The sequence below is a fragment of the Macaca mulatta genome, chromosome 6 (assembly GCF_049350105.2).
Source record: "Macaca mulatta isolate MMU2019108-1 chromosome 6, T2T-MMU8v2.0, whole genome shotgun sequence".
NCBI classification, from domain to species: domain Eukaryota; kingdom Metazoa; phylum Chordata; class Mammalia; order Primates; family Cercopithecidae; genus Macaca; species Macaca mulatta.
Genome location: NC_133411.1, coordinates 164,678,309 through 164,691,286, shown reverse-complemented (window position 1 = coordinate 164,691,286; position 12,978 = coordinate 164,678,309).

The window sequence follows — 12,978 nt, the reverse complement described above, 5'->3', positions numbered from 1 at the left end:
TCATTTATGTTTTTAAAAGATAACTCTGGCTACTGAGTAGAAAGTGGATTTTAAGCCTGAAAGAGTGGCAACAGGGAGACCAGTTGGGAGCCCAATACTGTAATCAACATGGGAAACACGTGTGACTGACATAGGATAGCAGCCCTGAATTTGGGGAGCAGTAGGCAGATTTGGGTGTATTTTAGAGCTAGAATCGCTTAACTTACTAATGGTTTGCACTTTACACCAGCAATAGAATTCACCTTTTCAGTGGAACTTCCTTTTGTGTTACTTAAAGTCAACTAGGCCAGGTATGGTGGCTCACGCCTGTGATCCCGGCACTTTGGGAGGCAGGAGGATCACTTGAGGTTAGGAGTTTGAGACCAACCTGGCTGACATGGTGAAACCCCTATCTCTACTAAAAATATAAAAATTAGTTGGGTATGGTGACAGGCGCCTGTAATCCCAGCTACTTGGGAGGCTGAGGCACAAGAATTGCTTGAACCCAGAAGGTGGAGGTTGCAGTGAGCCGAGATTGTGCCACTTCACTCCAGCTTAGGCGACAGAGTGAGACTGTCTCAAAAAACAAAAAGAACAACAACAACAAACAAACAATAAAGTCAACCGTCTAAGATATATCAATTGTTTGCATTCCTGGATCCAAGACTAATCATAAAATTAGCAGTGTACAAAATAATCCCCACGGTATGAACAGGCAAAATTCTCACACCTCTCTGACATGCTTCTAGCAACTTTATCATTCACCTACATTTTTGTAGCATTTCACCTTAAAATCCTAGAACCATATGGAAATGAAGTACAAGGAGCACACAGTCTAATCCAAAGATTCCCCTAAACCAAGCGTTCGTTTCACAATCAAAATGTTAATTCTGAATAATTAGAAAACCTCACCAGGATGATATAACACAGCGTGCCATTTACCCACTGAACACATGTTCTTGTCTTTCCTCTATTTTTATGTCTGGAACACCTAGTTCACAGGAGCAAAGGAATGAAATCATTATTTGGGACCCTCTCCCCTTGCTGTTTAGCTGCTAATGAAGTTTGTATGTTCTCTAAGTCTAGAGAAGTCCGCTTTTCTTTTTCTCCTCCTTTTTATCTTCATTCTCCTCATTGTCACTTCTTTTTTGCAAAAGTATGTTAATCATCATGAATGGCTGGCAAATGCAATCATGGATTACAGGAGATCTTGGTGCCACTAGAATCAAACTCTAACATCGGCTTTCATTGATGAAAATATTGATCTGATAAAAAAATGACAGTGTGGTACTATGTGTGGTACATTATCAACGATAAATGAAGGAAGACACTGCCTTTGCATTAACTACCATGGACCCAGAGCTGGGATAACTCCATCTCTGTATGTGATCTATTTTTTAAAATGTATACAGCAAGTAGACAGAAGGCATTGTCATCTAATTTTTACTGATATAAAATCTGAGATTCCATGAAATCAGGCAATTGCTCACAAAATGAACTATAGTAAGTGGTAGCGGTACAATCAAATCAAGATTCTAACAACAACGAAGCCTGTGTGTGTTTACAATCTCCGGCTCCCTCCACTCAGTGTAACAGCTACAGTAATGCATCTGGGGTGTGAAGGCATGGGTTCAAGTCTTAACCGCTTGCCAATCAGGCACCCTGGATTAAATAACCAATTTCCAGAGCCTCAGCTGCATCATCCTTATGAGGCTTGGAGGAGGAAATGCATGTGAAGGTACTCTATAAACTATAAATTTTATGATAAATCATTATCAATATTAAAAAATATAATTTGAACAAGTTATGGTGCATATAAAATAAAATGAATTTATTTTCCCAATTATTTAATAATATAAAGACTAATAAAGGGAGATTTGACAATGAATACATCCACCAATATCTGCCAACTTTTATCTGTTATAATAATGACAACAATAATAGTATCTCACATTTATTGAGTGCTTAACCTTTGCAAGATTCTGTTTTGTTAATATTCTTCAAAAAGCCCTAGGAGGTAGATATTACTACAGTCCCCATTTTACAGATGAGGCAACTTATTAAGTGAAATGTTAGGATGTGAATCCAAACAGCCTTGCTCCCCAGTCCACATTCAATTACTACACAGGACTACAGTCCATACTGAAAATCAATCCTCACATAATTCATTATTCTTTTTACAGAAACATATCGCTTCTTGAAGATGGGATGCCTATCTCTGGTGAATGTAAAATACTTCCAGGCAATGTTAGTGGAGTGGAAATATTCAAGATTAATATTTGAGGGCATTTATCTGACTTTCCATAGCAGCTTAAGCCTTGCTAATCTGACTTTTCATCAGGTCCTGGTGACTCAAGACAGGCTAATGATTTCCTTCCCCCATGAGTTTCTCTCTTTCAGTCTATTCCAGCTGTCCTCATGCGGTAATCTGGGATTAGAACAAGAACATCAAATATGAATTTGCAGCTGAACAGTTCTGAACTCCCTGGAGGAAAGCGTTAGGTACAAACAAACTAGTAATAATGACACTGTAAAGAAGAGCCAGGCAATGCTTTGTCTAACAAACTGAAGCCAAAGTTTATAGCTACTGCTTACTATTTAAACTTGTAGCAAGATAGTGAATGTGCAGCTAGTCACCAGAAGCTGTTCTGCCTCTCTTAGGGGCACCTTACAGTTTTGTCCAGAACCCTATGCTAATATACATTGTTTTCCTGCATAGCCCCATCATGCGCCATTTGGCTCATGGGGGGAATACCAACTTTGGAGAAGACAAATAACCACGATAGTTAATTTTACATGTCCATTTGACTGGGTCATGGGGTGCCCAGATGAAATGTTATTTCTGGGCATGTGTGTAAGGGTGTTTTCCTATGAAATGAGCATTTGAATCAGTAGAATCATTAAAGTTGATTTTCCTTCCAAATGTGGGTGGCCATTATCCAATCCACTGAGAGCCTGAATAGAACTAAAGGTAGAGGAAAAAGAAATCCACTACCCCCCACCTTTTTTTTTTCCTTTCTGCTTCACTGTTTGACCTGGGACAGCTCATCTTATCCTGCTGTAGGAATGAATTACACCATGACTTTTCTGGGTCTCCAGCTTGGAGAAGGCAGGATGTGGAACATCTCAGCTTCTGTCATCCCATGAACATATTCCTCATAACAAATCTCCTTTTAGACAGCTAGCTAGGTAGCTAGATAGCTAGCCAGATAAATAGGTAGGTAGGGAGGTAGATGATTGATAGATAGATAGATAGATAGATAGATAGATAGATAGATAGATAGATATAGAGATCTAGAAATAGAGATGTATATATATGGAGAGAGAGAGAAATACAGACAGAAACAAGGATACGTAAATATCCTGCATTGGTTCTTTGTCTCTGGAGAACTCTCCCTAATCCAATGGCCATGGGTTTGGGAGTGATAACTGCTTAGAGTTATTTAGCAGGACCTCAGTGAGGAAAACAAAACATGAGAGGCAAGCACTATTCTATAACTTTTCAAAGCACAATATGTCTATGGACATGATGAAACAAGATTAACACTTGGGTTAACTAATACTTTGTAAACATTCGCTATGTGTGAATCCCTGGGCTTGATGCTTTTCCTTATATTATGCAATGCTCGAAAAAACAAAACTATCAATGTGTACTCAACTTGTGACACTTACTATTAAAATATAATGGAGACAGCTCTGCAGTTGAGCAGAAACACTTCAGAATTCTCCGCACATTTCCCATACAACACTAGGGATTATCCAGACAACTGCCTATAGATTTTTCCTTTGTTCCATCATTTAATCTAGTTCAGTATTTCTCAAACCTCAGCGTGCAAAATAATTATTGTTCAAGGTTATAAACACCAAATCATATTTACTGTGCTTCACAGTCGATTTCAGGACATTTCAAGGGTATTTTCAGGGCCTCTGTGAACAGGTGAGCAGGCTGCACCCAGCAGGAATAAACCAGGAGAGGGCAGTAGGGGCTGAAACCAGCCTGTACCCTACTGTGCAGCTGATTAGGCTGGGGGCAAGTGGTACCTTTCTATAATTCATTCTTAAAGAGAGAGGCCACCTTTTTAAAACTCACAAAAAGGTGCCATAATGGCCATGCACCTGATTATTTTGATGATATGTGTTTCATGTCTTAGGAGCTGACTCTAGAATTTAAATAGTTCTAAGTCCACCATTCCTGCTTATTTATATACCTCTCTCCTCACTGAATTGTGAATGTCATATGCTCAGTGTCCCTAATTAATCATTTCTGTATCCCCAGCATCTTGCTCAGTTCCTATAAAAGATTCTCATTAGTGTATGATGAAATTTACGTAACATTTAGAAAATAAGTTAAATTTAGCCAACATCCAATGACAAAGCTAACATGTATTATATGTCAGACATGTAGTAACCATCATATAGTCTTCACAAAATTCCTCTAAGATAGGCATTATTGCTATTATTTTTATCTCCACTTTTAGCCAAGGAAATCTACTTAGTTCACATATTTTATAAATATTAGTATATTTAATAACATTAAAACCATAATATAATCTTGACTTTTCTCGGAAATATTAAATAATATTGCTCCTTGTCATTACATATTTGTCTGAATAATTTTTTACAATCTGCACAATAAATATCTCATTATAACAACATTGCACTCTATTAAAGCACTCTCCTATGGATGGACGTGTAGGTTCTGATTGTCACTGTTAAAAATAACTCTTAAGGCCGGGCATTGGGGCTCATGCCTGTAATCCCAGCACTTTGAGAGGCCGAGGCGGGCAGATCATGAGGTCAGGAGATCGAGACCATCCTGGCTAACATGGTGAAACCCTGTCTCTACTAAAAACACAAAAAATTAGCCGGGCATGGTAGCGAGCACCTGTAGTTCCAGTTATTCCGGAGGCAGAGGCAGGAGAATGGCGTGAACCCAGGAGGCAGAGCTTGCAGTGAGCAGAGATTGTGCCACTGTACTCCAGAGCAAGACTCCATCTCAAAAACAAAACAAAACAAAACAAAAAAACACACAACTCTTCAATGACTCTTCTTGTATATAAGTCTTTACCTTAATCCCTGACAATTAACTTAGAATAGAATCCTAACTGTGAAATAACTGGGTCAAAGAGAATGAGCTTCTAAAGATTTGGGATACACAATTGTTTTCTTAAAATTTACCTTTTAATTTCAGTTTAGGTATATGCTGGGTAATTAGAGTTGTTCTATTGCTTTTTCTGACTCTTGCTTTAGAATGGTGCTTCTATGATTAACACTACCGCTACCAATAAAAGTTAAGATTTATTGAGTACCCTCTGTGGGGCTGGACTTGGCAATTTACATGTACTACCCCATCCAAGCCCCAAAACAAGCTTACGGGGTCAGTGTGGATATCAATCCCATGCCCTCTCTGTGGTCTATGACATACGGAACCCTAAGAATTGAAACCCTGGCCTGCTTGGTGTCAAAAGCCATGATCTTGATTGCTCAAACACTTCAACAGAAGAATTTCTCTGGTGGTGGTCACTGGAAATATAAATGTTCAGGGGATATAACTACAACTCTTGTATCTGTAGGGCAGTTAATAAGTCACAAAGCACAGTCACATACAGTATTTTATTTACCATTATTTTCATTTTGAGACAACATTTCACTCTGTCACCCAGGCTGGAGTGCGGAGCCACAATCACAGCTCACAGCCGCCTTGACCTCCTGGGTTCAAGCCATCCTCCCACCTCAGCCTCCCAAGTAGTTGGAACTACAGGCATGCACCATCACACTGGGCTAGTTTTATTTTTATTTTTTATTTTTAGCAGATACAGGGTTTCACCATGTTGCCCAGGCTAGTCTCGAATTCCTGAGCTCAAGCAATTCACCCCTCTTGGCCTCCCAAAGTGCTGGAATTACAGGCATGAGTCACTGCGCCCAGACAGTACATACAATATTTTAATTGATCACCTAATCACCTCTATAGATTGAAGACAAGACCTTTCTTTCCAACTCTGCCTGTCTGCTAGGTTGAGGAGCCAAACTCAGAGAAAACAAAAAGTAGTTTTTGTAAGAGATTAAATGAGAAAACTATTTCTTAAAGAAAACTGGCAAAAAATACTAAGACTTTGATGAAAGCTTGACCTTTCAAAGAGCTGAGCTGAGAAATGCATAAAGGAGCCCTGGTTCCTCAATATGATGCAAGGACTAGAAAACCCAACTGGTTTTCCCTATTCTCACAGCCTCACTGCTTGGACATTCTGGTCTTGCAATATACTACGAGCTCCAAATAACAATCTCATCTATCCACCTGCAAATTCCTCTAACTGAAATCAATGCATGCTAAAGTGGTATAACTATAATTCTACATTTTAAAACACAGTTCAGATAAGGGAAAGGGTAATATTGTTTTGATCAGTATAATGATACTTCTGATCATGACATTCCTGAGCAAAATGTTGAGGTCACAAGAGTGTTCCTGGCACATTTGTATCTTCCCTTCCTAAACCCTTGTACTCACGTCCCCTGGAGACTGAGATCTTTGTGTTTCTATGGACATAATCCAGTTCTACAGATGTTTCTCTTTGCAGACCCTTCAGAAAAAGTGCTGTGTGGTAATTAAACACATGGATGCTCAGTCAGACTTCCTGGGTTCAAATTCTGGCTCTGCCACTAATGAGCTGTGTGCCCTTAAGGAAGTAATTATATATCTATATCTCAGCATTCTCATCTGTGAAGTGGTGACTATAATACAGTAGTACCAATTTTACAAGGTTGTGGGGAGGATTATGTGATTTAATTCACATAAAAGTACATTGTAGGTGCTATGTATGTGGTTTGTATTATTATTACCATTATTAAGTATTCCCTCTTGTCAATCATCACTTTTAACACGACACATTCCTACTCCCCCAGCTATCAAGTGAGAGAGGGTTAATATAATTAAGTTGTGCTGAATTTGCAACACCCCACTGATTTGCCATATTACCTTTGGGTTATTCTCATTTGGAAAGAGAACTACTGATGATTTAAAAGTTAAAATACAAAGAAATGACTCCCTCAAGACAGAATTTCAAGTTTATAGAGAAGACATATAGATTTTAAGAAAATGAATCTTTAATGCATCTCAAAATATATTTGGGATTTCAGAATGTTTGAAGTGGAAGAAACTTGGGAAATACCCAGTTGATTCTCATTTGACACATGGGAAAGCTGAGTCCCAGAGAGGCAGATTTCCTTACCCCAAATAACCCAGTATGCTGACTATAATCCAGTTTCATGATGCTCAGTCTCGTTGTCTTTCTGAAATGGGTTACTCTTTCTCATGTACACAAACAATTTACAGAAAGTTCTTGAAAAAAAATGTGTAAGGATGGAAATTGCCAAAGAAAAATTCATTACTTGAAAGTTTATGTCAAAAAAAAAAGTTGGAAGTGGAGTAAAGGTAGTTTTAGTCCTGTCACTCTCCTTCTTAATTATCTCCATTCCCAGCCAAGCATGGTGGCTCACACCAGTAATCCCATTATGTTGGGAGGCCAAGGTGGGAGGATCTCTAGAGGCCAGGAGTTCAAGACCAGTCTGGGCAGCATAGGGAGACCCAATCTCTACAAAATATTTAAAAACTAGCCAGGTTTGGTGGCATGTGCCTGTGGTCTCAGCTGCTCAGGAGGCTCAGGTGGGAGGATCGCTTGGGCCCAGGAGGTTGAGGCTGCAGGGAGCCATGATCATGCCACTGCACTCCAGCCTGGGTGCCAAAGTGAGACTCTATCTTAAAAAAAATAAAGTATCTCCATTCCCAAAACCAAGAGTCTAAAATCCCTAAGTCACACCTCTCAGGCTTGCACCCCTCTCCTCGCCTACGAAGGTTTCAGCCTTACCCCTCTTACGTGAGGCATGTCCAACCAAATCTGAACTCTGCCCATTCCTTCGATCTCCTCCCCACATACCTGCTGCTCTGACCTGCCTCTTGTTGACTTTTCTTTTTGGAATACCCTCCTTCCAACCCTGAATGCTGCCTACTAGAATCTCCTGTCAAGACTTTGAAATGAGTCCTGCTTGCCCCCCACTCCAATAAAGTACTTCTCTTTCCCCTCTGTATATAATAAAATCTATTTACTCTTCAGTTAGAGAATGTTCTCATAATCCCATATCTTGTTGCTATTTGTATATGTACCTTATCTCCTCTTCTATAGTGAAAGCTTTCTAAATCATAACCTAGCTGACTTTAGTATTCTTCTCGGCAATCAATATGTTGTTTTATAGTTTACTAAACTGAATAAGGAAAAAATGTATTCTGCATGCCTGAGTCTTAAAAAATCTACAGTGAAACTTTCCTTATAGTGTCATTATTCTAAAACAGCTTCGCTTTAACTTACAATTTGAACATCAGCCATAGACTATTTTTTCAAGTATATGTATCTGCTACTGTAAAACAATGTTAATGTTCATTCTGGAGAGCTGTTTCAGCAGCCAGGAAAGTAAAGAGCCCAAGTAAGTGGACCCCCTACCTGCCATTTCAACCAGAGACAGCAGCAGCACATTTACTTATCTTTTTATGTATTAAGATATGCTCAGGCTTCTCAGGGGAAGGACAAAAAAATTCCCCTGGTTTGTTCTTGAGTGAATATTTTCCATTGGTCCTACATAAATCTCATGCCCTTTAAATAATTCTTATTATTTAGGAAAGAAAATAGTTTTCATTTTAGCTTAAAAGGCAAATGAGAGTAACATATAATTTACATGAACGGAAATACAAAAAATAAGCAAATTAAGAAACTCATCCACACGAGAAAGTAAGAAACCCTAAATAAACCTATCTTAAAATAGCATTTTAAGCTTATAAAATTAACAAAAACATTTCTAGTAATTAAACCTATTGCTGGCATACATTATGGGAAAAACAGCTCCCAGATACCTTGATAGTGGCCAAGTAAAACTTGCAGGACCCTAATATCAGAATGGCAAAACAACAAGAACTATAAGAATGTTCTAACTCTTACATTCAATAAATCTGTTTTTGTGAATTTGTACTCTAAAATAATTGGACAGAAGAAAAAAACAGTGTATGTACAGCAGTATTTATTGCAGCATTACCAAGAATAAAATAAAACGGGGAGGCAATCTAAATACTCAATATTAAGGCAATGATTTAGTAAATTGCAATAGATCAACATGATAAAATTCATACTGTTAAAGTTATTGTAACTATATAGAAAGGTAAAAAATGTTTATGATGTACAGTTAAATAAGAAATGCAAAATACAAAATGCTGTATATACTATGATTGCAACAATGTAAAATATACATATGTAGTGAAGGCTTGTAGAGCCCTATATAAAACTGAAAACAGTTGTGCAGTAGTTGCATTTAGGCATCAGGCTAATAAAAAATTTACTTTTTAATGTGCAATATCCTCAAAATATCATTAAAATTAGTAATTTTTACTATCCAGGCTACTTCTTTAGCAGCCATTTAGTTACCAACTGACATAGTTTCTAATTGTTTTTATACTATTATTGGGACCTGCATAGGACTTACTCATTCCAATAAAACCAAGTCATGACCCTGCCTTGTCCCCACAAATCCATAAGCTCTCACATGTTCAACTTTTGCTCAAAACTCACCCTCTCTAGGAAACTCTTCTTCAGTGCCTCTCGCATCATTTATTTACTATCACTGTACCCAAAACTAATTACAGTTTACCCTTGAACAGTGCAGGTTTGAACTTCATGGATCCACTTATATGCAGAGTTTCTTTTGCTTCTTCCACTCCTGAGACAACACGAACCCCTCCTCTTCCTCCTCCTCAGCCTACTCAACTTGAAGTCAACAAGGATGAAGATCTTTATGATGATCCACTTCCACTTAATGAATAGTAAATTTATTTTCTTTTCTTTATGATTTTCCTAATAATATTTTCTTTTGTCTAGCTTGCTTTATTATAATACAGTATATAATACGTATTATACAAAATATGTTAATTGGTTATCTATATTATCAGTAAGACTTCCAGGCAACAGTAGGCTATTAATAGTGAAGTTTTGGGGGAGTCAAAAGCTATATGAGGATGGTCATCTATGCAGAGGGTTGGCGTCTCTAACTTGTAATTAAAGAGCATTGTAATTGATGTATTTTTATTAACTCATACATCATGTTCCAAGCATTATTCAGACGTTAGATTCTATTTGCTTTTATCCTTCTGAACAAACTTCAAATTCTTGAAAAGCCAAATCTTCTCTCCCCACTCCAACTACTTTCAGTTGAGCCTAGTACAAAGGTTTTCATGCAGGGAAAACTCAGTATATTTGCTCAATGGACCAAACCCTAAATTTTCTAATTTCAAAATATCTAATCAGGCTACTTGTAAATACGACCACCAGTAAATGTTTTCCAATGTGCAAAACCTGTGTACATTTGACTTTTTTTTTCTTTCCAGACTTTACATTTGATATGGTTTAGATTTGGGTCCCCACCCAAATCTCATGTAGAATTGTAATCACCAGTGTTGGAAGAGGAGCCTGGGGAAGGTGACTGGATCATGGGGGCAGTCTCCCCACTTGCTGTTCTCACGATAGTGAGTGAGTTCTCATGAGATCTGGTTGTTTAAAAGTGTGTGGCACCTTCCCCTGCTCTTTCTTCCTCCTACTCCAGCCATGTAGGATGTCTGTTTCCTTTTTGCTTCCGCCATGACTGTAAGTTTCCTGAAGGTCTCCCTAACCATGCTTCCTGTACAGCCTGTGGAACCACAAGACAATTAAATCTCTTTTCTTTATAAATTATCCAGTGTCAGGTAGTTCTTTACAGCAATGTGAGAACTGACTAATACAACACTTTACTGCTAATTTTGGTTAATAATTGACATATATGTGATAACCTAGGATAATGGATCGCTCAAATGGATTCAGTTTTACTATGCATCATGTATATGCCTTCATACATTGTCTGACCAATATTCCACAGAGATCTTTTGGATTTTAACTTTATGTTGAGAGTAGTAATTAGTCAAACTTCATAGAGTTTGATTATAATTTCCTCAATGAACTACCTTAAGAATACATAGCAAACAGGCAAATTGATAAAGAATGAAAATGACAACGGTCATTATCAACTTAGATGGTGAGAGAATACAGAACCCTTAAATGTATACTCCAGTTAGAATATGATTTGACCTGGTATACAGCAACACAGATATGTCTGAAATAAAAAATAAGTGAGATAAACAATTTACAGCAGGTACACTAATACAAACTAAGACTAAATGAAGCAAATAATCGTGTTAATCTTTAAGAAATGTACTGAAGTTATTAAACCAGATAGTGGAATGTTTACTTAGAAAGGATTATATATAAATTGATCAAACATAGAAATAGCCATTTTTTATTCTATAGAAACAAGTCCATTAATTGAAAATGTGCTTATTTTCTTATAGTTAAGATTTACATTAGAAATCATTTTGTTTTGATTTTTGTTGAAACTCTTCCTAAAATAGTAGTAATTTTTACCATCATAGTAAATATTGTCATTAGGGTTTAGTTTGTGGTTGATGAGTTAAGATCTTGAAGAGATACAGGGCATTATTTTGTGTATTAAGTAGATACTGGGTTTAAAGTATTGCTATCCCTGATCCTTCCAAATTGAGTTTGGTATGCTCATCCTGTGTCTCCATGCATATTCAACTGTTGCACTCACCACCTTCCATTTATTCATTCACATAGTTTTAAAAATGTGTACCGGCCGGGCGCGGTGGCTCACGCCTGTAATCCCAGCACTTTGGGAGGCCGAGGCGGGCGGATCACAAGGTCAGGAGATCGAGACCACGGTGAAACCCCGTCTCTACTAAAAATACAAAAAAAAAATTAGCCGGGCGCGGTTGTGGGCGCCTGTAGTCCCAGCTACTCGGGAGGCTGAGGCAGGAGAATGGCGTGAACCCGGGAGGCGGAGCTTGCAGTGAGCCGAGATCGCGCCACTGCACTCCAGCCTGGGCGACAGAGCGAGACTCCGTCTCAAAAAAAAAAAAAAAAAAAAAAAAAGTGTACCAAGTGCCCTTTATGGTCTGGTCAGCATGCTGAAGTTACCACAGTGAATGCCTCTGCCACTCCCCATACTCCCATGAAGCTTAGAGTCTAGAACAGGAAATAGAAATTAACTAAAAATTATGAAAATGTTCAATTCTCTTATCAATAAGTGCTATGAAAGGAAAACAGAAGGAGCAATGAGAATACATAACAAGAGGTGACTATCCAGTGTTAGAGGATAAAGAAAGTGTCCTCAGAGAAGTGATAGTTTAAAGTAAATTCTGAAGAATGATGGAGGTTAGCCAGACAAATGGGAAATAGGAGAACGTTCCTGGATACAGAAAGAGCAAACAAGAAAACTCTGAAGTGGAGAGGACCAAGGTAATGTTAGAAACGAGAGCCATGTGGGTGGGGCACCTAATGTGAAAAGAGTGAAACAAAATGTGCCTAGAAAGTACAGAGGGGCTAGAAGACCTGAGGCCCTAAGACTAGATGAAAGATTAGTGATTTTATCATAAGAGCAATGGTAACCAGTAATTAGCCATGTAGGTGCCCATTCCCCCACATTTGACTGAAAATTCTTGTTTCATAGTTTCACAGTGCCAATATCTCAGATAGTACCTGACACATAGAGGGCATTCAATGTTTACTGGAGGGCTGAAAGAATGAGTTGCCTTTCATCTCTCCATCAAAAGAATAATGAGATTCTGAGTTATTGAGGACTCTGATTTAATGGTGGTAGGAGAGGAAACATTTCAGTCACTACCATTTTACCATCTATCCTTTCATGGTGGCATTATATTGCAACTAACATTCAAAGGAATACATGAAGAGGCTACCAGACAAACGGACCCCTCTATAATCAAAGCAAAAGTCTAGCCAAGGCAGAATCTCAGTGTAGTCTCCCGGAAAAACCATCAAATCCTGAGCAAATATTCTGAGGTTACAGAGTCAGTCTACATAAACCTTCAGAAGAATCCCAAGCAGGATGCCAAACTCA